A 23196-nucleotide genomic window follows, 5' to 3' on the forward strand; every position below is an offset into this window, starting at 1 on the left:
TATCCATACATGGAGTTATTAGTCAAAAGGAATGACACAGGGACACATGCTACAAAATGGTCAATGTTGAAAACATACTAAAGAAGCCAGACCCAAAAGGACAGATATTATATGCTTCTGTTTATATGGAATATCCAGAATAGGCCAATCTATAGAAACAGAAAGTAGATTACTGGTTAGAGTTGATAATTTAGAGGGATATGGGGATCGACTACTAATGTGCACGGCGTTTCTTTCTGGGGTGATGAAAATGTTCTAAGATTGATAGTGGCGATGACTGCGCACTCTGAATACACAAAAACCACCAAATTATGCACTTCAAACGGATGATTTGTATGGTAGGTAAGTTCTATCTTAATTAAGCTGGTATGTATATACATCACGAGATTTTTAAAAAAGGAATTGTGTAAAAAAAAAAAAAGGAATCGTGCTAGATTCTCTAGCAGAGAAGTGATACAAAAATGGATAATTTATACCCATGCTTTCAAAGAATTTATAGTCCAATTCTCTGCATCCACATGAAGTGATCATGAAATGCAAACCAACATATTACGGACCATTAAATCGGCTGCAAGATTCAGGGGTTCCAAAAAAAGGAGATCACTTCTATAAAAAGCAATCAGGGAAAGCTTCATGGAGGAGAAAGCCAATGGAGCTGAGCCAGGGAGAACAGCTAGAAATTTTGTAGATGGAGACTGGGATTAGAATCAGCAGATGCAAAGGCATGATTGTAGCAAGTCATGGGTCCTGTTCAGGATGGAATCTAGTATGGCCAGATTATGACATGTACAGGAATATGCAGGTGACACGACCAAAAGGTAAACAAGCTGAAGCTCTACCCACAAAGAATTCTGAACACCATCCAGGGAAAACCTCAGGTATGAGGGCCTGAACTAGGGTAGGGGCAGAGGGACTGGAGAACAGAGGATCAGGAACAAATGCGAAAGTCACAGGTAGAGGCCCATTTGGGGTGGAAGATGACAGAGTGGGTGAGACTGAGTTCGAGGTGGAAATGAAACATCGTGCTGCTGTGCCACGGGAGAGAATCAGGAAGGAAAAGGATTGGAGAAGCCTGGGTGGATGAGGTGACATTCGTGGGACCTCACAAGAGGTGGAAGGTGGCCCCCAGGCACAGAGGAGGGGGCAGGGCACTCCAGGCCCAGGGAGCCGTGAGTAGTAAGCACAAGGGCAGAGAGGCAGAAAACAAGGTCACTCTCCTGAACTGCAAATACCTCACTCTGTGGCTGGAGCAGAGGGAGGAGGGGAGGAGGCAGCAAGAGATGGAGCTGGAGAAATCGCCATGGGCCAGACGGCGGCCGAGAGAGCTCCTTGCACCTCGCAGCTCACCTGGACTTTATCCAAGGCTGAGGCCCCGAAACGCTTAAGGAGGAAGGTAGGCAGAGCCACCCTCGTGGGACTGTGGAGAAGGGTATGGAAAATTCGAGACAGGAAGGCTAGTTAGGGATTAACAGAAGAGCCCGTCGAAGAAATAATGAGGACCTAGGAAGACAGCCCTGGCTGTAGAGGTAGGGAAGAAGGGATTGCCTGGAAATATAATTAGGATACAGATTCCATAGAGCCTGACCAATTCCATAGGAGAGGAAGGAAAACCACCCCTCTGGGGCACCAAAAGAAGGGAAATCATGGCAGGCAGGCGTGGCGGCGTGACGCGTGACAGCGAAGGGGCTAGAGCACAAACAGTGGGACAGGTGGAGGGACTAGATCAGATGGGAGACGTTACAGGGATGGAATCCATCGGGCTTGGGCCCAACTAGTTGTGGCATGAGAAGAAGGGAGAATGAAAGAAGGCTGCTTCCCTGGGCTCAGGTTTGGTACCTGGGGGGGGTGGGGTGGGGAGTGGGTACATTCACCAGGGACGTGAGTGTTGGGGAGAGGCAGGTGGTAAGGGGGAGGGGCCTGGGGAGATGTCCTAGGGACAGAGAGGATGGGCAGGGAAATGCTAGAAGCTGAACCCTGGGGGAGTGCCTACAGTGAGGTGGGTGGAGAGAGAGTGGCAAGCACTCTCTCTTTGTCCCTAAAGGAGCAAGACAGCCAAGGAAGTGGGGGCTGTTGAGGAAAAAGGTGGTCAACAGCATTAAAATACAGAGAAATTGGGGCACCTGGGTGGCTCAGTGGTTGAGCATCTGCCTTGGGCTCAGGTTGTGATCCTGGGGTCCTGGGATGGAGTCCCACATCGAGACCCTGTTTCTCCCTCTATCTCTGCCTCTCTCTCTCTCTCTGTGCTGTCATGCATAAGTAAATAAAATCTTTAAAAAAAATAAAATAAAAATACAAAGAAATCAAGGCAAAGGGCCCCAAAAGAAGTGAGGTCTGAAATGGTGAGTTGACTGGAGAGTTGTAGGGTAGGGGCACCATGCGTGCGGTTCCAGAGCCGCTGGAAGAGGAAGTGAAAGCCCTGGGTTGTTGAGAAGTTAGGTGATGAGCAGAAGGGAAAGAACAGCAGCAGTGGTAAGAACAGCTGGTCTTTACCCACCACCTCCCAGGCGCCAGGCACCGTGCTAAGGGCCTCGTGCGGATGACCGTGCTCAGCCCCTCTGCCCTCTGATCGATCGGGGAGGTGCTGTCATCATCCTGTTCTGCAACTGCCCAAACCAAAGCAGACTCCCAACGTCACACTGCTGGGCCACGGCAGGGCTGGCAGGGCTTGGTTAGACACACATAGACGGCCTGACCCCACCCCCCAAGAACCTGCTCTTTTATTGTCATCAGTCAATTCAGAATTAAGTGGTTTGCTGATAAAAAAAAAATTAAAACTGCCTACTTGGATTGGAGTCATCTCAATAAAATACCGTTGTTGGGGGCCGTGCAGAAGAACCACTGTCTGTGCGGTGGTTTTTACAAGGATTTAATTAGGAAAGATAAGTGAATGTACAGCTTAAGATTTGCTAACTTTGTTTATCACCAACCCCCCTTCACATGAACCTAAAGTACAAACTCTTTTTTTTTTTTTTAAGATTGTATTTATCCCCGAGAGACACACAGAGAGAAGCAGAGACACAGGCAGAGGGAGAAGCAGGCTCCCTGTGGGGAGCCCAGTGCAGGACTTGATCCCAGGACCCCAGATCATGCCCTGAGCCCAAGGCAGATGCTAACCACTGAACCATCCAGATGCCCCCCCTAAAATACAAACTCTTGATGATGATGTAGCAGAGTCTACACTCTTACCGTCTATACTGGTTCTCAGCTGGAGTGATTTTGACCACCGGGGGCAGGGGAGGGATGTTCAGCAATGTCTGAAGACATTTTTAGTTGTCACAAGTCGGGGGAAGGGTACTGCTTAATATCTATGGGTAGAGGCCAGGAATACCACCTAGCATCCTACAGGCACAGGGCAGCACCACAACAGTGAAAATGTGCTCCCAAATGGCAGTTGTGCCAGGGTTGAGAAACCCTGCCTGATGGTGCTTTGGGGTGCCTTGGGGTGCCTCTAGGAATATCAGCATCCAGGAAAGAGGCTTCAGAATGGGTAACCACCCAGACCACTGATGTCAAGGGGAAAGGAATGTGGATCCCAAGAGAGAGAGAATATGGATAAATGAAATAGAGAAGTGCCTACTGGGGTGTGCGTGTGTGTGTGTGTGTGTGTGTGTGTGAGAGAGAGAGAGAGAGAGAGAGAGAGAGAGAGAGATCAGCCTTGGAGGAAAAGAGGGATGCTTCTTATCCTATGACAGGAGAAAAAAAAATAGGAACATACTGAGAAATGCTGGTGGGAAACAGGCAAGTCACAGGACTTCACATCTAATGGTTTTGAATATGGAAAAGCAGCAGCCAGAGAGGGAGGGGAGATCATGGCGCTGAGGCTTAAGGAGAGAAGAAATGTCAGAGCTGGTGGGAGAGAAATTCTGCTGTTTTTAGCTTCCATGCCATGGAGCCACAGAAGAGAGAAAACATATGGTAGGGATTATGGACAGTTGGAAATTGAAATGAGTAAAATCCATCACAAGGGGGATGACACTGAAAGGGCTGAGCTTGAGAACCAGGAGTGGCCAGGGCCCCAGAGAAGAGGAGGAAAAAGCAGGCCGGGTGGCAGGAAGGGTGTGGAAGGTACAAGGATCGGAGTAGGGCTGGGACCCGGGCACCAGAGAGAGGCTCAGGGGAGTAAGTGAACAGAATAACTCCTGTGAGATTGAGCGGGAGTTCCACCCATGCTCTGAGGACATGAAAAAAGCTAGAAGAAGGGTGCATGGTCCTTGAGTCCTTGAGTGGATGGTCCTGTCACTGAAAATGAAGGAGGGGACGGGCTTGAGGGGAACACAGGTGGAGTAGGTCCATCAGGCCTCTCTTGAGGGCGGTGTGCCTGAGAGGTCAGGAGGTAACCAGCACAGAGGAGAAGGCATAGACCGATGGCACTGGCATCAGGGGAGGCCTGGAGGGCTCTACCGTGTCCCCCCAAATTCGTCTGTTGAAATCCCAGCCCCTAAGACCTTAGAATGTGACTCTCTTTGGAGATATGGACTTTACTAAAGTAATTAAGGTTAAATGAGGTCACAGGGATGGGCCGGTGTCCTTGTAAAAAGAGATGAGGACACAGATCCACCACAGAGCGAAGACCGTGTGGGGACACACAGGGAGAAGGTGTCACGTGTGTGCCAAGGAGAGAGGCCTTGGGAGAAGCCAGCCTTGATGGCACCTTGAGCTCCAACGTCTGGCCTCTGGACCTGTGAGAATGCATTTCTGATGTTCAAGCCCCCAGCCCGTGGTTCCATATTACAGCAGCCTGAGCTCAGTGATACAAGAAAGGAGGGAGGTGAAAACACGGTAGGCCTACTGTGGAAGGACGGAAGAAAGCACAGTCATTGGGACGCCTGGGTGGCTCAGTGGTTGAGCATCTGCCTTTGGCTCAGGGAGTGATCCTGGAGTTCCGGGATCAAGTCCCACAAGGGGCTCCCTGCACGGAGCCTGCTTCTCCCTCTGCCTCTCAATCTGTGTATGTCTCATGAATAAATCAATAAAAATCTTAAAAAAAAAAAAAAAGGCACAGTCATTGACATCACAGCTTCCCCCATGAGTGGGAGAACTAGTCTCTGCAAGGAGAGGCTTTCCAAGGAAGAGATGCCTCTAAAGACAAACCAAGTGTCCATCGAGGTGCGGAGGGAGGGGAAGTACTGTGGAGAAATCCATCTTAGAGGGAGGGCATCCGTGTCCTCAGTGGATTGCACACCTCTTGAAAGCGTGGCCTAGTCCTGCAAATGATTTCTCCACCCCGAGGCTGGCACAGGGACTGCCCAATTGCAGGTACTCAGTGAATCTGCTTTGCAAACTGTGCAGATGTGGAGCGATGGCAATGAACTGGAGAGGGCTGGGGGCGCAGGGTAACGGCTTTGCTCAGGGGTGGCAGAGAAGCCAGGAAGGGCTTTGCCCAGGAGTGGTGAATACAGCAAAAGGCCGAGAGGTGGGTGGAGAGCTGTCCTTTAGAATTTCCAAATCCCCTTTAGTAATGCAGCCAATTAAACTCTCTCTCTCAGATAAGTGGTGCAGAATCACAGGGATGGGCTCCGGAGAACACCTTTCTAAACTGCTGTTATCCTAAATACGTTATTACTTTAGCTGCTTAGATAACTCGAGGAATGCATTATTTCTGGTGGCTGACAGTCTTCCCTTTTAAGCGTGAGCCATTTGAAGTAGAAGTTTTTTTCAAAAATGTATTATGTACTGCTTGCTTTTTCTCCTTTTTTCTTGAAAAAAACCAGAAAGTCAAGCTATGAACAAAAGGAGAGTAGCGTAAACTTCAAATACTATATTGTATTTTCATACAAAGATAACTTTTTATAAACAAGATTTGTAAAAAAAAAAATTAAATTAAATTAAAAAACAAATAAGATTTGTACGAGGCCAGAAAGCGATCACATCCTCAAGGCAACTATTCATCCTTGAGGTATGGAACGGCTATTTCCTAGCATGCCCACAGTAAATTCCAATTAGAGTTTTTGTCTGCTTTTTGTTATTCTTTCCTCCCTCATTATCTGGCTATCCCTCATCACTTCTTTCTGAATTCAGCGTGCCTGCCCATCAATAGCAATCTCCCCTTCCCTTTCTAATTGATCCTTTCTAACCCACAGCGGTTAGGAAACTGGATAGCCAACACTGTTAAGAAATGTGCCGAAAATAAGCCTGAGGACCCGCACCTCTTTTTGGTTGGTGCCCAGAAGTCAAGAGTTGCTTATGTCCTGATTCTCAGTTGGGTTGTCGGCCTACTTCAAAGCTATAAAGTCATTTTAAAATATCAGCACATAGGGGAGGATAACTCTTTGAAGCCAACTTGCCCTCTGTGACGAAAGTGCCCTGCTTTACTAGAATTTTAGAACGATGGAACTTCAGGGGACACAAAAAGGCCGGCTGTCCTTCCTTCTGCCTTCAGACAAGATGGCAAGTCTTAGAAAAACTGCTTTACTCTCACTGGATGGAGAGTCTTCCTTGGCCTTTAAGACATGGACTTATTCAATATTTGTTTCTCTGTGGGAGAGAGCTCTCCAATCATGACCCAGAGTATAAATAAGCGAAAAAAAATATTTCTTCAATAAGTAAGATGTATGTGTGTCTGTGCATGCAGTTGAGGACGCGCAAACCAAAGCAAAATTTCTACAGTTTCTGTTAAGCAGACCCCCAGATGGCACTTGTAAGTAGAGGTCATCACTGACAGTGCGTTAGCATTCCTGTTGGACCCGTCTACCTTGCTTGGCCACTGGTCGCCTTGCTTATAGGATAGGTCCCCACGTCCCCTGGTCAAAGGAGAAGCCCGGAGTTTTCAACTGTATAAAGGGCTGTCTAAGTCACATGACTAGATAGCCATGAAAAACCCTGCCCATTGGGATCCCTGGGTGGCGCAGCGGTTTGGCGCCTGCCTTTGGCCCAGGGCGCGATCCTGGAGACCCGGGATCAAATCCCACATCGGGCTCCCGGTGCATGGAGCCTGCTTCTCCCTCTGCCTGTGTCTCTGCCTCTCTCTCTCTCTGTAACTATCATAAATAAATAAAATAAAATAAAATAAAAATTAAAAAAAAAATCATCATGTATAAAAAAAAAAAAAAAAAAAAAACCCTGCCCATTAGTAACCTGAAAACAACAACATGTGCATCCTCATGGACAGACAACTCTTTCCCTCAGAAAGAAATAAAGTCCTATCCAGGGCTTATGTGCCACTGCACAGTAAATGGGGAACTGGGATGATTTCACCCACAGCCTCCGATTTATATAAGGCAGTGGACTTAGGGATGTCAGGCACTTTGACATGCAAACCTTACGTAAATAATGGAGTACATGCTCAGAAAAATCAGGTATTCTAAAGTGTGTAGGCTGATTTGATGTGACTTCTCCATGTGACTAAAGAAACTTGACATTCATTTACTCATTCATTCAACAATGGGTAGCCAACGACAGTGTTCCAGGCTCCATAGACAACAGTAAACAAAGCACGCAACATCTCTCTGTCCTAGTGAGTCATGCAGGCTAAAGATGTGCTATGTTTTAAATAGCAAAATGCCATGAACGTTTTAACAGGTATACTACAAGTTGCTTCCACCAGAGGAACTTTAACAATAAAGCCAGTGTTTGCCTCTGCTCTAGGTTGAATTGTGTCCCCCCCACCCCCACCCCAATTCATATGTTGAAGTCAGCCCCCGGGGCCTCAGAAGGTGACTGAGGAATTATTAAGGTAACATGATTACATGTTACCTTACACAGGTAATTGAGGTTAAGATGATGAGATCATTTAGGTGGGCCCTAAATATGGCTGCTGTCCCTATAAGAACAGAGGACTGAGACACAGACAAACACACTCACACAGAAGACCATGTGAAGACAGGAAGGAGATGGCCATCTGCAAGCCAAGGAGGGAGGGCTCAGAAGAAAACCCTGCCCACACCCTGATCTTGAACTTTGAGCCTCCAGAACGGTGAGAAGTAAGTGCCTGTTAGACAACAAGCCACCCAGTCTGTAGTACTTTGTCATGGCAGCCCTAGTAGGCTAGTATAGCCTCCAAAGCCCAAACCTTATCTGCCCAAGTGCTGGGAGCATCTGTGAGTTGGAACAATTTCATCAGAACTATCAGCAAGGAGGTTGGGATCCAAGTGCCTAAGTATAGACTCAATGGAATGAAAAGACCTTAAATGTTACTTAAAGGAGCAAACAGTATTAGATGATATTACAGTAAGACAAATTTGTGATAATCCTAAAAGTAAAGCCAATTGGAAAGCAATCTGTTTAAGAATCTGAAATTAACTACTAAAACCATGCTACATTCATGAAACAAATACTTTACACCTTTTTAAATGATCCAGTAGAAGAATGCCTAATCTCATTTTATTTTATTTTTTTAAGATTTTATTTATTTAGGGACGCCTGGGTGGCTCAGCAGTTGCATGTCTGCATTTGGCTCAGGGCATGATCCTGGAGTCCTGGGATGGAGTCACACAACAGGCTCCCTGCGTGGAGCCTGCTTCTCCCTCTGCCTGTGTCTCTGCCTCTCTCTCTCTGTCTCTCATGGATAAATAAATAAAAGATTTTAAGATTTTATCTCTCATGGATAAATAAATAAATAAATAAATAAATAAATAAATAAATAAAAGGTTTTAAGATTTTATTTATTTATCCATGAGACACACAGAGAAGGAGGCAGAGAAAGGGAGAAGCAGGCTCCCTGGGATTGATGCAGGACTCGATCCCAGGACCGTAGGATCACGACCTGAGCCAAAGGCAGACACTCAACCACTGAGCCTCCCAGGCATCACCCCTAATCTCATTTTAAAAGTTTGTGATGTATTTCTTTAGGTGAAAAAAAAAACCCTGGCTACAAATAGAGAGTCCTATTTTTGTAAATAGCAATGAAAATTTTTACTCACATCTAAATTAAAAAAGAAGAGGTGGACATCAAAAAGTTAAAATGGTGCTTACATCTAGATAGAGCAAATATTTTACCTTTTGCTGTTCTGCTTATTTCTGTTTCCGTTTCTCTGTGATAAACCTGGAATGATTTAAAGGGGAAAAAAATAGTATCATTAAATGAAATGACTATCCATTACCTGAAATGACTATCTTTAATGTCATTGAAATCGATACCAAACTCAAGGATTTGAAGCAATTATCTGCAGAACGTCCTAGACAACATAAGTAGCTCACATCTTAAAACACACAGCTCTTTCCATATCAGATCCATTCCTCTTCCTCACCTTTTAGCTTTTTGTATAATTCCACCAGTTCCTTATATTTCCTATGGATTACAGCCATAACGCAGTGTATCAGATCATGGTTTGTTCCTAAATTGAAATCCAAGTTTCCGTCTTCGGCTAAAAGAAAAGTGCTTCTTTCTTCTCAGGTTTCTCAGAAATTAGATTTTACGTAAAGCAAAATGGGGACTGCAAATACCCTTGGAAGTGGCAGATTACAGAGGAAAGAGCATGCACCAGGACACGATCCAGCCCTGGGTCCTATCCTACCTGCCTCTTTTATTTACCGGGTGTCGGCATGTCTAACTCTGGCAAACTTCAGTTCCTTCAACTATAAAGCAAATGTAATAACTACCCGGGGCACTGTCATGAGGAGTAAAAAAGATAACATGCATAAAGCATTCAAAAAAGGCATCTGGTCCATGGCAGGTGTACGGTAAACTATACCTCTTATTTTATATATATATAAAACTTTGATGCTTCATATTTACACTTTGCAATCAAACACATATATCTTAATCCAATAAAAGTATTAAGGTTATATCAAATTCTCTATGTAATCTTTTAACTCTTTTTTAAAGATTTACTTACTTATGTTAGAGAGAGATTGAGAGTGCACGAGCAGGAGTGGCAGAGAGAGAGGTAGACATAATCTCAAACAGACTCGGCACTGAGCATGGAGCATGACGCAGGGCTGGATCCCAGGACCCTGAGATCATGACCTGAACTGAAACCAAGAGTCAGACGCTCAACTGACTGCACCACCCACATGACCCTCATGTAATCTTTAAAAAAGTAAAATAAAATAAAATAAAAAAACAGAATAGTGTCACATCAAGGTCATTATTTCTTAACTGTTACATGATAACCATCCATTTATGAGTACACATATATAGCTGAATTTATCTATGTGTGCATGTGTATACATACAAGATACTTGAAAAGTAAAGTTGCTCATAATAATTTTTAATGTTACTTAAATTACATCACAGTGACTGTGGACAAGATAAAACACTTATAACTGAAATACTGAGTTGGAGATCTTCTGCAGTCATTAGAAAAAGGGATAGACTTGAGTGATGTGACACTGTGGCTGGTCAAGCTGCTACTGTTATTTCAAATGAATTTGGGATAAGTGCTGATTTTCATACAATTACTTCAACAGAGAACCAGAGGCACTTGGGGAGTACAAAATGGGTCCAACCCAAACAGCTAGAAGTTGGTAGACACAGGTCTGGAATCCAAGTCCTCTGTCTACAGCTCAAGTTCTCTGTCTATAGCTCAAGTTCTTTCTATTGCACTGCAGAGAATGAGAGGAAAATTTACATCTTGAGTAGGCTGTAAGTCTGTAGTTACACACAGAAATAAACTTGGAATTAAAAAAAAAATTGGAGGGAGAGGGGATAAGTGCGTCCAGATACTAAACATGCAATAAAGCTAGAATGCACAGGATGGACATACACTATACACTATGCTATAGTGTTAATGCAGTGATATATTATCAGTGGAATCAAATGGAAAACCTAGAAGTATTTGGTCTATGATAAAGATGGCACTTCAAATCACTGGAGAAAGATAGATTAGTCATCATAGTTGAACAACTGAAAGGGAAAAAAAATTCACAGAAAATACCAACTTCACACTAACTTTATACCAAAAGCGAAAATTATTCCAAGTGAATTAAAGAATTAAATGTAAAATATCAAATCTTAAAAGAACCAGAAGAAAAATAGGTAGATATTAATTTGAGGGAGGAGGAATAAACCATAAAGGAAAAGATGTGGCTTTTCAATCACATAATAATTGAAGTTAAAATACATTAAAAAAAAAACAAAACACTGTAGACCAAACTGAAAGGGAAATTATAGGCTAGGAAAAAAACATATTTACAGGCAGAGTTAGTTAAGAACCTCAATATAATAAAAGCAACACTTTACTGAGCCTTTATTAGGTGTAAGACATGCTAAGCTCTCTGCACACAGTATCTTGCCATAATCTTATAAGGGAGATACAATTAGTTCCACTTTTAAAATAAAAAATGGAGACACTGAGTGGCTAAGAAGTATCATACCCAAGGTCTTAAAGTAGCAGAACAGAGATGTGGATGTAGAATTCTAAGTTCCAAGCTTTTCCTCTTAATTTTTATAAACTACAGGGTCTCATAAGTCAATATCAAAAGAACACCGCCACTGCAAAATGAGCAAAGAATATGGAGAAGCCATCCACAAAAGAAAACATATAAATACTTAATGAACACATTTTTCATGTTCAACGTTAGTAGTACTACAAGAAATGCAAAGTAAAACATGCAATAAGATTTTTTCACAGGCAGCCCGGGTGGCTCAGTGGTTTAACGCTGACTTCAGCCCAGGGCGTGATCCTGGAGACCTGGGGTCGAGTCCCACATCGGGCTACAGGCATGGAGCCTGCTTCTTCCTCTGCCTGTGTCTCTGCCTCTCTCTCTCTCTCTCTCTCTCTGTGTCTCTCATGAATAAATAAAATCTTTAAAAAAAAAGACTTTTTTTCTCTATCTTATAGGTAAAAAAATATTTTGAAATGTCAACATCTAGTTTTGGCAAAGCTGAGGAAACAAGATGGATGTTGTGGGAATGATATTCATCACCTAAAACAGAAATTAGAGAATATAACTATTTTGTTCTCAAAAATTAGTTCTTTTGGATAGCCATTTCACTTCTAAAAAAAAAAAAAAGAAAAGACTTCTAGAAATTTTGCTAAAGAGATAAACACAAAGATGCAAGGATGGTTGTCATTAGATTTTTCACCCCCACAAAAAATTAGACACAAGCTAAAAGTCTCCCAACAGGACTCTGGGGCATGAATGGTAAAACATTCACATGATGTTAACCATCAGCAATCATGAAGTGTAAAGCTACTTAAAGCTACTTGGGAAATGTACAAAATATAGTATGTGAAAAACAAGTCTTACAAAACTGTATGTGCTTTTAAAAATTTATTTTTTATTTTTTAGAGGGAGAGAGAGAGATGCAGTGGGAGACGGAGAAAGAGAATTTTAAGCAGACTGTATGCCCAGTGCAAAGCCTGATGTAGGACTCAATTTCATAACCCTGAGATCATAGCCTGAACCAAAATCAAGAGTCAGACACTTAACCTACTGAGCCAATCAGGTGCCCCTGTATGTGCTATTTTTAAATTTTGTTTTCTGCTTGTCCACATTTTTCAAATTTTCTACAAAGAATATGTATTAATTTTACATCAGGAAAACAAATGCTATTAAAATACCAATAAACTTGAACCAGAAGAATAAGTAGTTTAAGATTCTAGAATTTAAAATAGGATTTCTACTTAAAATGTTACAAGTATTGGTAAACATGGTAATTCAAAATCAGAATAAAAGATTACAAGGCTCCTATGAAACCCAAATCAGATATAAAAGCAAGATACAGACTTCTAATATATAAAGAAACTGGTGGGTAGGCCACTAAAATGAAGATGCACCCTCTGCCCCCACATACACACCTTACTCCCAAGGAGCTTAATTGATTTTCAGTATTGAAATCCATAGGAAGACTCATAAAGATCTCATGCAGAGACAACTAGTTTTAGAGGAAATAATAACCTGTATATTAAAGATAGAATTGATATTTAATTTTTCTTTTCTCTTAGTAACACTAATGTAACTTGAAAATAAAGTAGCTCAAATTGTATGAGTCTTCCAAGCTAACTGATTTCTAATTTAAAACCACTTAAAAAGTAAGAATTGAAATATACTTCTCCAACATATAAAGAGTATCCATTTCTCAGCCAACATTATACTTCATAGTGAAAAACTAAAGACATCCTTTTAAAAATAAGAATAATAATAAAAAAAAAAAAACCCAGACAGAACAAAATTACATAGTATTGTTCTGCAAGTTTTCTGGCCAATGCAATAAGACACGAAACAGTTAAAGATTGGAAAGAAAAAATTAACATTATTATCGTTACTTATAGATGGTATCATTGCGAAACTAGAAAACCCAAAGAAATTAATGGAAAACTATATTCAAGAGAAGTCATAACAACTATCATTTATTGAATTCCTATTTGTCCAACAGTGTAGCACTATCTTCTGAGAGTCATGATATGGTAAGGAGTAGAACTGGATGGCTCTGTCCATTTAGCATCTGACTCTTGGATTCCACTCAAGTTATGATCTCAGAGTAGTGATATGGAGCCCCATGTTGGGCTCTACACTCAGTGGGAGTCTGCCTGAATATTCTCTCCCTTTGCCCTTTCCCCCACACTTCTCTTTCTCTCAAGTAAATAAATAAATCTTTAAAAAAAAATAGAATTGGGATTCACACCCAAGTCTGATGGATTCCAAAGACTTCAAAAACTGTGTTTTTTAAGATTTTATTTTTAGGTAATCTCTATAGCCAACATGGGACTTGAACTCACAATCCCAAGATCAAGAGTTGCTCACTCCATCAGCTGAGCCAGCCAGGCACCCTTGGTATTCTTTTCAATATGTTGTTACTTTGCTGCATAAAGTGTATAGTTATGATGTATAAGCATTCTCACAGATACACACATTGAAAGAAATAACCATCACAATAGTAAAATTTAAACAACCCCATTCACAAAGCAAAAAATTCAGCAAGGTTTGTGTGTAACCAATGTAAGAAAAGAAAATCCACCTAGACATAATTTGGACATATGTATATATACATATAATAAGAAGCAAAGAGAGCTGAAATAAGATTTAGGAAGACTAAATTTAATTTTCAAAATGTACATTCTAAATTAATTTATACATTAAATGCAATTCCAATCAAACTCCATCTGGATGATATATTTCATAGGGAGAAATTTAACAAAAGAATTTCCATGTGTATCTAAGAGAAACAAGTGAGAAGAGTAAGGAAATTTTACCAAAGAACTATAGGGGAAGGGGGTACTGGTTATTAAAAAATTATGTCTATACATTTACTGGAAGTCAGTTTTTGATAAAGGAAACATTACTAATTATGAGAGAAGGAAAGAATTATTCAGAATTATTGTTACCAATTCAAAAGAAAATATCGAGGTAAATTTTTAACTCACACCACACACCCAGATAAACTCCTTATGGATTAATAAAATCTAGTTAAATAGAGACATAATTTTAAAACAGAAATATAAGATAAAAACAAAATTTGTCAGGGCCCTTGGGAGGCGCAGTTGGTTAAGTCACCAACTCTTGGTTTTGGGTCAGATCGTGATCTCAGGGTCATGAGATGGAACCCTGCATCAGGCTCCATGCTCAGTGTGGAGTCTGCTTCAGAGTCTGTCTCTGTCTCCCTCTCCCTCTCCTGTTCATGCTCAAATAAATAAATAAATCTTTAAAAACCAAATGTATCATATTCCTCAGAAAAAAAGTGAATCATACCACTAGATGAGAAAGTTTTAAAATTTGAGTGTAAATAAGGAATAGATCTACATAAAATTTGAATTAAAGGGACATAAAAAAAAAGAAAGACCATAAATAACTTGTTCACATAGAAGTATGAACTATCTCTATATCCAAACTAAAAAAGCAAAAAACAAACTGGAAAAAAATCATTTGTAGCAAAAATCACAAAAGAAATAGAAATTTCACAAAGTAGTTAATTTTCCTGTTAAATTAGAAAAAAATAAGCTCAAAGTTGCAGGATATAATGAAATGAGTGGATACTCTCATATGTATCGCTAAAGGCATTATAAATGGACACAACCCTTTTAGAAAGCTTTATTTACGTACTTTATGTACATATTATTGCAATTATGTGGGTTTTTTTGGGGGGGCGATGAGCATTAAGGAGGGCACATGATGAGATGAACACCAGGTGTTATACGCAACTGATAAATTATCAAATGCTCCATCTGAAACTAAGTATGTGCTAGATGTTGGCTAATTGAATTTAAATTAAAAACGTATTAAAACCTTTATAACTTATTTCAGAAGAGGTTTATACTTGTTTCCTTCACTGTATAAATCAATGTTATAACAGGTAGATATGAATGGAATTTGGATGTAAACCCGAAGCCCCCAGATACAGTGTTCCTTATTTTGCATTGACATTTGATTAAATCAGACTGATGCATTGAGAAGGTAAATGGTTCCCTTATTTATTTATTTATTTATTTATTTATTTATTTACTTACTTACTTACTTACTTACTTGAGTTCAATTTGCCAACATATAGCATAACACCCAGTGCCCATCCCGCCAAGTGCCCCCTCAGTGCCCATCACCCAGTCACCCCAACCCCCCACCCACCCTCCAATTATGTGTTTTTTTTTTAAGTAAAAAAATGACTAGAAAGAAAATTACCAAAATGATAAAGAAACAACATCAGAGGGATGGGAATGGGTTTCATTTAGGTCTTGCATTCTTCTGTTTTATCCTGGAAAACTAATGCTTTGTGGTAAGTGTCTTCTTAGAAGCAGCAGCAGGAGGAGTATGTTTTGTAAAGCTAAAAAACCTGTCAGTGGGGAGAGTTAGTGTCTTAATGAAGCACATCCCTCAGCAGACTGGTCAAATTAGGTGCCTTTTCTCCTGCCCACGTGCTTGGGAAAAGGATCTTGAAGGAATCCCCACCTGCTCCAAGCTGCTTCAACCTCCTTTCTCCAGATGGAGCTTAGAGCGATTCAGTTCATACATCTGGTATCTGCAGATGCCTACAAGTGTCAGCTCAGCAAGTGCTTAGGTTTGTAGAATCCAGGCAACAAAAGGGGTCAGGAGCCTTCACCTCATGCGTCGTCCTCCAGAAACACAAGGAGGGCTAGGCTGTGCATGCCACCAAACACCAACACTAAAATGACCGCTGCCCCAAAACCACCATGAGGTACCATCCCCGACCCATTAGTATCAAAAAACCAGAAAACAAGTGTCGGCAAGGATATGGAGAAAATGGAGCCCTTGGACACTGCTGATGGGAATGTCAAATGGTGCAGCCTCCACGGAAAAGAGCATGGCAGTTCCTCAAAAAATTAAAAATAGAATTGCCCTCTGAGCCAGCAATTCCACTTCTGCATACAGACCCCAAAGAATTGAAAGTGGGGTCTCAAACATATCTGTACACCCATTCTTCACAACAGCCCAAAAGTGGGAGCTGCAGTGTTCATAGATGCTGAATGGGTAAACCAACCATAGAATATTATTCAGTCTTAAAAAAATGAACAAAGCACTGACCCAGGCCCCAGCACGGATGGACCCTGAGGACATTATGCTGAGTGAAACAAACCAGTCTCCAAAGGACAAACATTGGATGATCTCCTTGTATGGGGTCCCTACAGTAATCACACTCATTGGGACAGGAAGTAGAAGGATGGTTGCCCAGGGCTGGGGTCGGGAAATGGGGAGTTAAGGGTTTAATGGGGGCAGAGTTTCAGTCTGGGAAGATGAAAAGTTCCAGAGATGGAGGGTGGTGATGGTTGCACAACAGCGTGAAAGTACTTAATGCCACTGACCTGTACACTTAAACATGGGTTAAAATGGTAAATTTCATGTAATCTGTATATTACCACTGTAAATATGTGTGTGTACATTGAGAGAGAGAGAGAGAGAGAGAGACCATTGCCACATGAATGCTAACGGCACCAGTCATGTTCACTGTATATTTTCTTCAAAGATGCAGATTGTTCTTGGGAAGGTCCTGGTGACACAAAACGCACCTGTGGCCGGGTAAACGGAATGTACATTGAGCCGTCGCCAGTTCTAGGCAACTGAGAGCAGAGTCATGTTTGCTTCTTGGGCATCACATGACTCAAATCAAAGAAGAGCATGGCACACCACAGGAAACTGAGCGCTGGAACCATAAAACAATGCAGAGCAATTTCCTTATCGGCATCTCCTCAATTTAGAATATTTTACAAAAGTAAAAGGGCAAAGTTCTCAGCCACGGCACCCCTGGGCCCAGGGATCGTGCACGCAGCTCTTGCACGTTGCATGGAACGCATGAGGGGCTCCTCTGCAGAGGGGCAAACATGATGACCCTTTATGATGACCCCGTGCCATAAATCTGAGGCTAAAACGAGGGTGGCTGAGAAGTCTGCTTGGAGTACTTGCTTCAACGGTCTGAGCTCCAGTTTCAGGGATTATTTTGAGAACTCAATTTAGCTATAGTCAAACATGTCAATTTGTAACTTGCCTAAATAAGTCACCTGTCCCTAAGCTGGGGTCCTGAAGCACCATTCAACTCCACCCGCATTGTTTGCTGTACAAAGATACAAGCACACTTTTCTTTTTAAAACCTGGTCCAATGGCTCTCTGAAGCTGTCTTTAGTCTTCTAAAGACTCTTTGGCCACCTACTGGATTTTTTCAGCTCGAGAGCTGGGCAGAAAAAGAGCAACTTACTGCCCTTGTTCAAAGGAAAGAGAGTTACAGACTAGAAGCTAGACAGACTTTATTATTCAGAACCCACGGGGATTTGCAAAAGAATAGCTCAGACACAGTCTGTTACTACCCTCCTCTCAAGGAAAAAGCCAATTATTTTCTCCTACCTAAAGAGTTTAGCAGGAGTGTGAAATGTAAACTCTTCTATGACATCTTTATCCTGGGCCCAAGGAAGGAAAAAAAATAAAAAGGTGGCAAAATTCAAATACTTTTGCTTATTTCTGCTAAGTTACCAGGAGGGAAAAAGATTTAAGTGACTTGTCAGTGTTTCTCACATATAAAAAAGGATTATCAGCTACTTTCACTTTCTAATGAACAGCTCTGGTCTCCTAACCGAGTTCTGTGTCAGGCATTTAATTTAAACCGAAGTCATTTTGATTAACAGAGAAAGAGATGGGTTTTTTAAATAAATAAATAAATAGATAAATAGATAGATAGATAGATAAATAAATAAATAAATATTTTTAAAAAGCATGAGCATTCTATTAGATGTGACCCTTGAGATAGATCAGAGAGCAAAGCTAGAAAAAAAAAATGGAAGTTACGACTCATTCAGGAAGAGCACACTGAAAGCGAAAGATTCATTGATGAGTCTCTAGCTCTCAGGCTGTGGTGGAGGAGAGGCAGGTTTAAGGTGGGAGCTGAGTAAGGTGGGGCTGAGGGGAAGTAGTGGTGCAGCTGGGCTGTAGGGTGTGCTGGGAACCCCTGAGCTGGTCCAGCACCTTGCTCACAGTGGCATATCACAGGGTCCCCGAAACTGTGATTTTTTTTTTTTTCAAAAATGGACCGAGATTTGAGAAGTACTGGGAATCAGAGACCATGCCTTGGGTGCTGGTCCCGACAGGTACCGCTGCCTCTCCGGAGAGGGCCTGCAGAGCGCACACGTGCGCACGTGGGGGATCTCGGGGCCTCCTGTAACACATCTGCACACACTCACTGTGCTCATCCCCGTAGGAGGAAGCACAGTCAGAGAGCGGACGTGCCCTGCGGAGGTCTAAAGCTACTGAAGGCTGGGACTTGCGTTCGGGATTCCTGATTGCCCAAAGGCCAGGGCCTTCTCACTACTCGAAATCCGAAAGCCTCCGTCAGAGAGCAGCTTGACAAGGCCACGTTGCCGCTGTGTGCAAGCACCACCAGTGTCTGCTATGTCATCAGGAGGTGTGGCGTTGGTACAGATTCCCGGAACCCTGCCAAGCTCTGCAGTTGTCTGGTGGCAGGCTGTTCGGTAGGGAAAACGAGCAGGGGGAGAGGGAAGAGCATCTAAATGGCCAGCAGGCCAGGGCACAAACTCACCAGGATGCACGGCTTCCTCAGCTTGCACGGCCCTTGGGGCTTTGCATCTGCCCTGGGCCCTTCCCTGGGCTCCCCTGCAGCTCACGTTGCCCAGAGCATTGCTTTTGCTTCCCTCTCTGTTCTCTCTCCCTCCCATCTTCCCAAGCAGCTAAGGCTACCCCCACGGACGTGGTCTCCTTTGGCTTTATTAACACCAATTGGAGGGGGTTTCCGAGCAGCAGAACCCTGTGCCGTAAATAGGTCTGGACCACGAAATTGGATACAAATAAAAGTTCACATGTATGTACCAAGAGCCCTGACTCAACTCTTGAGCCACGTGGTTTGCCTACATCCTCTCATCTGACCCTTGGCGGCAGATGTATACTCCCCGTGTGTAGAAGGGAGGTGTAGAGAGGACAGATCGCCCAAGGTCAGAGCGACCCTGTGTCACTCCGACCTTCGGGCTTTACCACCAACCTTCCAGAAATCACACCCCTGAGGGCCCCCTCTGACCAGCTCGGCCCCTACTTGAACTAAGGATTGTGACTTTCCTCAAAGGGGCGGTGATAAAAACAGACCAACAAATCTAACTTGCTTTGTTCAGACAACTGAGGGCGAGGGCTCCCGGCTGCTGGACACGGCCCTCCCTGTCGGGGCGCCTCACCTGGAGGACGGGAAGGAAGAGGGCTGGCGAAGGGCCAGGCCATGCTCTAAGACGGTCCGAGGGTAGCCAACACTCCTCGCTGACTGTAAAGCTCCTGCTGGATTTGCCGCTCCTGCCGTCCCCAGATACGAGGCAAGACGCTGGACTGGACGAAGCTGGGGCAAGGGCCCGGATTTAAACCGTGGTGGAAAGAGTTACAAGTGAGGAGGAGGACTCTGGGAGGAAAGGAGGGGGAAGACGCTGTTCTGAGCACAGACGTACTGTTTTCCTGCCTGCCCTGCCAATGTCCCCGATCTCACCGAGCTACCGGGACAGGGGGTGGGGGGGGGTCGGGAAGCTGGTGAGAGCTCCCGCAGGCAGCTGCAGTGGCCTGAAGAGCAGCCACAGGGAGGAGGGACGAGAGAAGATGTGGCATCCCTGCAGTGACACGGCTCTGCTGGCGAGCTCACCACAGTAAGCAATTTTTCCACAGAGGGAACCATCCAAAGGAAACCGGTAAGACCAAACGTTTGGAGCTCACACGCATGACAAACGGTTGCTCCCGTCTGCACAGTCTGCCATCACCGGCTCCCTCTTCATGCTTCATCAGCTCCACTTGCAGTGGGTGTTTCAAATTATGGAAACGACATGAGTGGGGTTCGTATGTAACCCAAAAATCTGGTGAGCAGAGGCCCTAACTCCATCCTGAAGGGAAGATTATTTGTGGGCGTGTGTATGCGGGTGTGCTCACCACTTGGAAGGGACTTACTTCCAGTGTCTGAGGCTCCTGGAAGATTCCAGAACGGTGCACAGGGTTTAGACTGGTTTTTGGAGGGGCCGATACACAAAGCAGTCACTACACTGGGCTCTGACCACAGGATGCCATGTCTCTCGGGGGCTTGGTGGAGAAAGTTCTACGAGAGGGTGCAAGGGGTAGGGGAGGTAGAGCATCAGCTTAGAGGAGGCTCCGGAGGAAGCCTCAGAAACACCTACCTGTGCAGCTGCCATGGAAACCCCAAGTGGCTGGAAATTACTGGCTTTGGATCTAACCGCGCTCCTGGATTGGGCCCACCACACCTATCTGCCTCCAAATTAAGTCATTTACCGGCCCAGAAGGGTCACCTCTAGGAGGTGCTTACAAATAACCTGCCCTGGCAGAGAAAGAAGTGATTTGAAAAATCTTAACTGGTGGTAGCAGAGAGATGGTATAAAAACACCGGCCTCGTCACGGTTACTTAATGGGCAGCCAGCTCTCCTGGTTAACTTAGGATCCACACTGGTTGAAACGCTGTTGTAGATAACATCAGTCAGATTCACCTGGCTGCGGAGCACCTGGGTGGCTCAGTGGTTGAGCGTCTGCCTTCGGCTCCTGGGATCCAGTCCCACATCGGGCTCCCAGCAGGGAGCCTGCTTCTCCCTCTGCCTGTGTCTCTGCTCCTCTCTCTGTGTCTCTCATGAATAAATAAAATATTTTTAAAAAATTCTGATTTTTTGACATTTTTATTAGAAAGAAGTTCCATGAAGACAGATAAAATCTTAAAAAAACAAAAAACAAAAAACAAAAAAACCCCCAGATTCACCTGGCTGCTTTTGTGATGGAAGATTCCCAGCCTGGATGTGAAAGTTTCTTTGCCACTGCTCTCTGCGCGTGTGCAAGAACATGGTTCGAAAGCTACATGGCAACAGTATGGCAAGGCCAGCCCTTTAACACAGATCTGGGATTGCTCAAGGGAAAGTCCATAGTTTCCTTAAAAGAGAAAGACTATCTACCCCAACGATGCTGTAAAAACACATAAATCCTGGTTCTCTCTCTTAATTGTTAACATCGCAAATTACCTAACCTTTCTCTGAGTTTCAATTTCTTCACCTATAAAGACATATCACATTACATACCATCTAGGATTGCTATAAAATGTAATGCCCACAAGGCCTGTGTGCAGAGCCTTGCCCTCCCCACCGTGAAGGGTGGTATTCACAGGTTCACTTTCTACCCATTCCAGAGTCAGAGCTATGTACCAACTGTATATGTTGGTCTCTTATATGCCAAAAATTGCTTAATAATTCTGATTTCTTGGGCACCTTGGTGGCTCAGTGGTTGAGTATCTCCCTTTGACTCAGGTTGTGATCTTGGGGTCCGGGGATAGAGTCCCGCATTGGGCTCCCTGCAGGGAGCCTGCTTCTCTCTCTGCCTCTGTGTGTCTCTCATGAATAAATAAAATCTTTAAAAAAAAATCTGATTTTTTGACACATTTTTGTTAGAAATAATTTCCATGAAGGCAGAGACCTTATTTTATTATTTGCCATAATCCTAGTGCAAACTAAATATATGTTGTATGAACACACTGATGGACAAAGTGGAGAGGCCTAAACTATTTGGGACAACTCTGTGTATTGTAGTTTTGCAGTGATGTACAGGAGCATTTCTTAGATCCCAGGGACCACATTACTTTGTGTGCCATTATTAGTGCATGGGGCGAGCAAAATCTATGGTAAACAAATTCTAACGCAGGGGTTCTCAACCTTTTTGGTTTCAAGACTCCTTTAAACACTTATAATTACTGATGATCCCAAGGAGCTTTTGTTTATGTAGATTATATCACTCAGGGTTTTTCCATACTAGAAATTAAAACCAAGAATAAATTAAATGTATTATCTAAAAATAATGATAAACCTACTCCACATTAACATAAATAGCATATTTTTATGAAAAAAATAACTATTTTCAAAACAAAATTTAATGAGAAGAGTACACTGCTTTACATTCTTGCAAATGTCTCTTAATGCCTTGTTTAACAGATGACTGGATTCTCTGCAAGTCTGTGTGTTATGACTGACACATCATGTATCCTTTGGGTAAGTCCAGAAAGAAAAAGAGTCAAAAAAAACAAAAAACAAAAAAAGCAAATCTTATTATTGTCATAAAAACAGTTTGACCTCCTGGACCCACTGAAAAGATAATCAGGCATTCCCAGGGTTCTCCAAGTCAGACTTTGAGGCCCACTGCTTGACCAATGATAACAAGAAAACACCATGTTTGCTTCTACTATTAGGGGTGCTTTTATTTTACAAATATCTGAGTTTCAGATTTCAAAAACTCAACCTCATTTTATTTTATTTTATTTTTATTTTTATTTTTTAACCTCATTTTAAACCATTTGCTTCTATATATATGCCTTCATTCAGCTGGACTCCACCAGACACTCTGCATACCTAATCTAAGACAAGGATGTGTGTGTATGTGTGTGTTGTGGGTATGCATAAAATATAACTTCCCATGCAGGCAGGCTGCAAACCCAACATGTCCGAAACTAACTTGTGTATCTGACTCCCAAACCTGCTCTTCAGGGCTGAGGGTACTCCAATTTTTCCCACAAAGATATTTTTCACCTCCCCAAAGTCAACTCCTTTGTGGCACAGACCTATAGACTACATTTACTGTGGAAAGTCCACTTTGCTTCTCCTGACCTCACTTCCTCAAAAGCATGCTTACTCCTTAGAGTCTTCTTTAGAGGAACAGTTGAAAAGTCTTCTTCCCCCATCCAGCCTAAACACGATTCCCATTTACAATGCCACTGCTTGGTGGATTTAGGGACTTCATAAATGGATTTATCAGTTCCACATAACCTGCCCGTATTAATTTTCATCGTGTCACTGAAATAAACCCAAGTATAGAATTTCATCGGTGGATGGTTATTTATAAGGTGATTTTTTACTAAATTAG

General features: G+C 42.9%; 1 protein-coding gene and 1 long non-coding RNA gene across 2 annotated transcripts in view; one reads left to right on the forward strand and one right to left on the reverse strand.

The window, feature by feature from the left end:
- The window catches only part of RREB1 (ras responsive element binding protein 1), a 177377-nt gene that overhangs the window by 138184 nt on the left and 15997 nt on the right, over nt 1–23196 (reverse strand). The window contains exon 3 of the mRNA XM_077886012.1: nt 8935–8980. The gene's annotated coding sequence lies outside the window, so the exon portion shown is untranslated. The remainder of the gene's footprint in view (nt 1–8934; nt 8981–23196) is intronic.
- On the forward strand, nt 764–21588 carry LOC144306593 (uncharacterized). The gene is made up of 3 exons (XR_013373677.1): nt 764–1393; nt 18515–18785; nt 19437–21588. It is a non-coding gene; the product is annotated as an uncharacterized LOC144306593 (long non-coding RNA).

Source organism: Canis aureus, chromosome 37, assembly GCF_053574225.1.
Source record: "Canis aureus isolate CA01 chromosome 37, VMU_Caureus_v.1.0, whole genome shotgun sequence".
Lineage (NCBI taxonomy): Eukaryota > Metazoa > Chordata > Mammalia > Carnivora > Canidae > Canis > Canis aureus.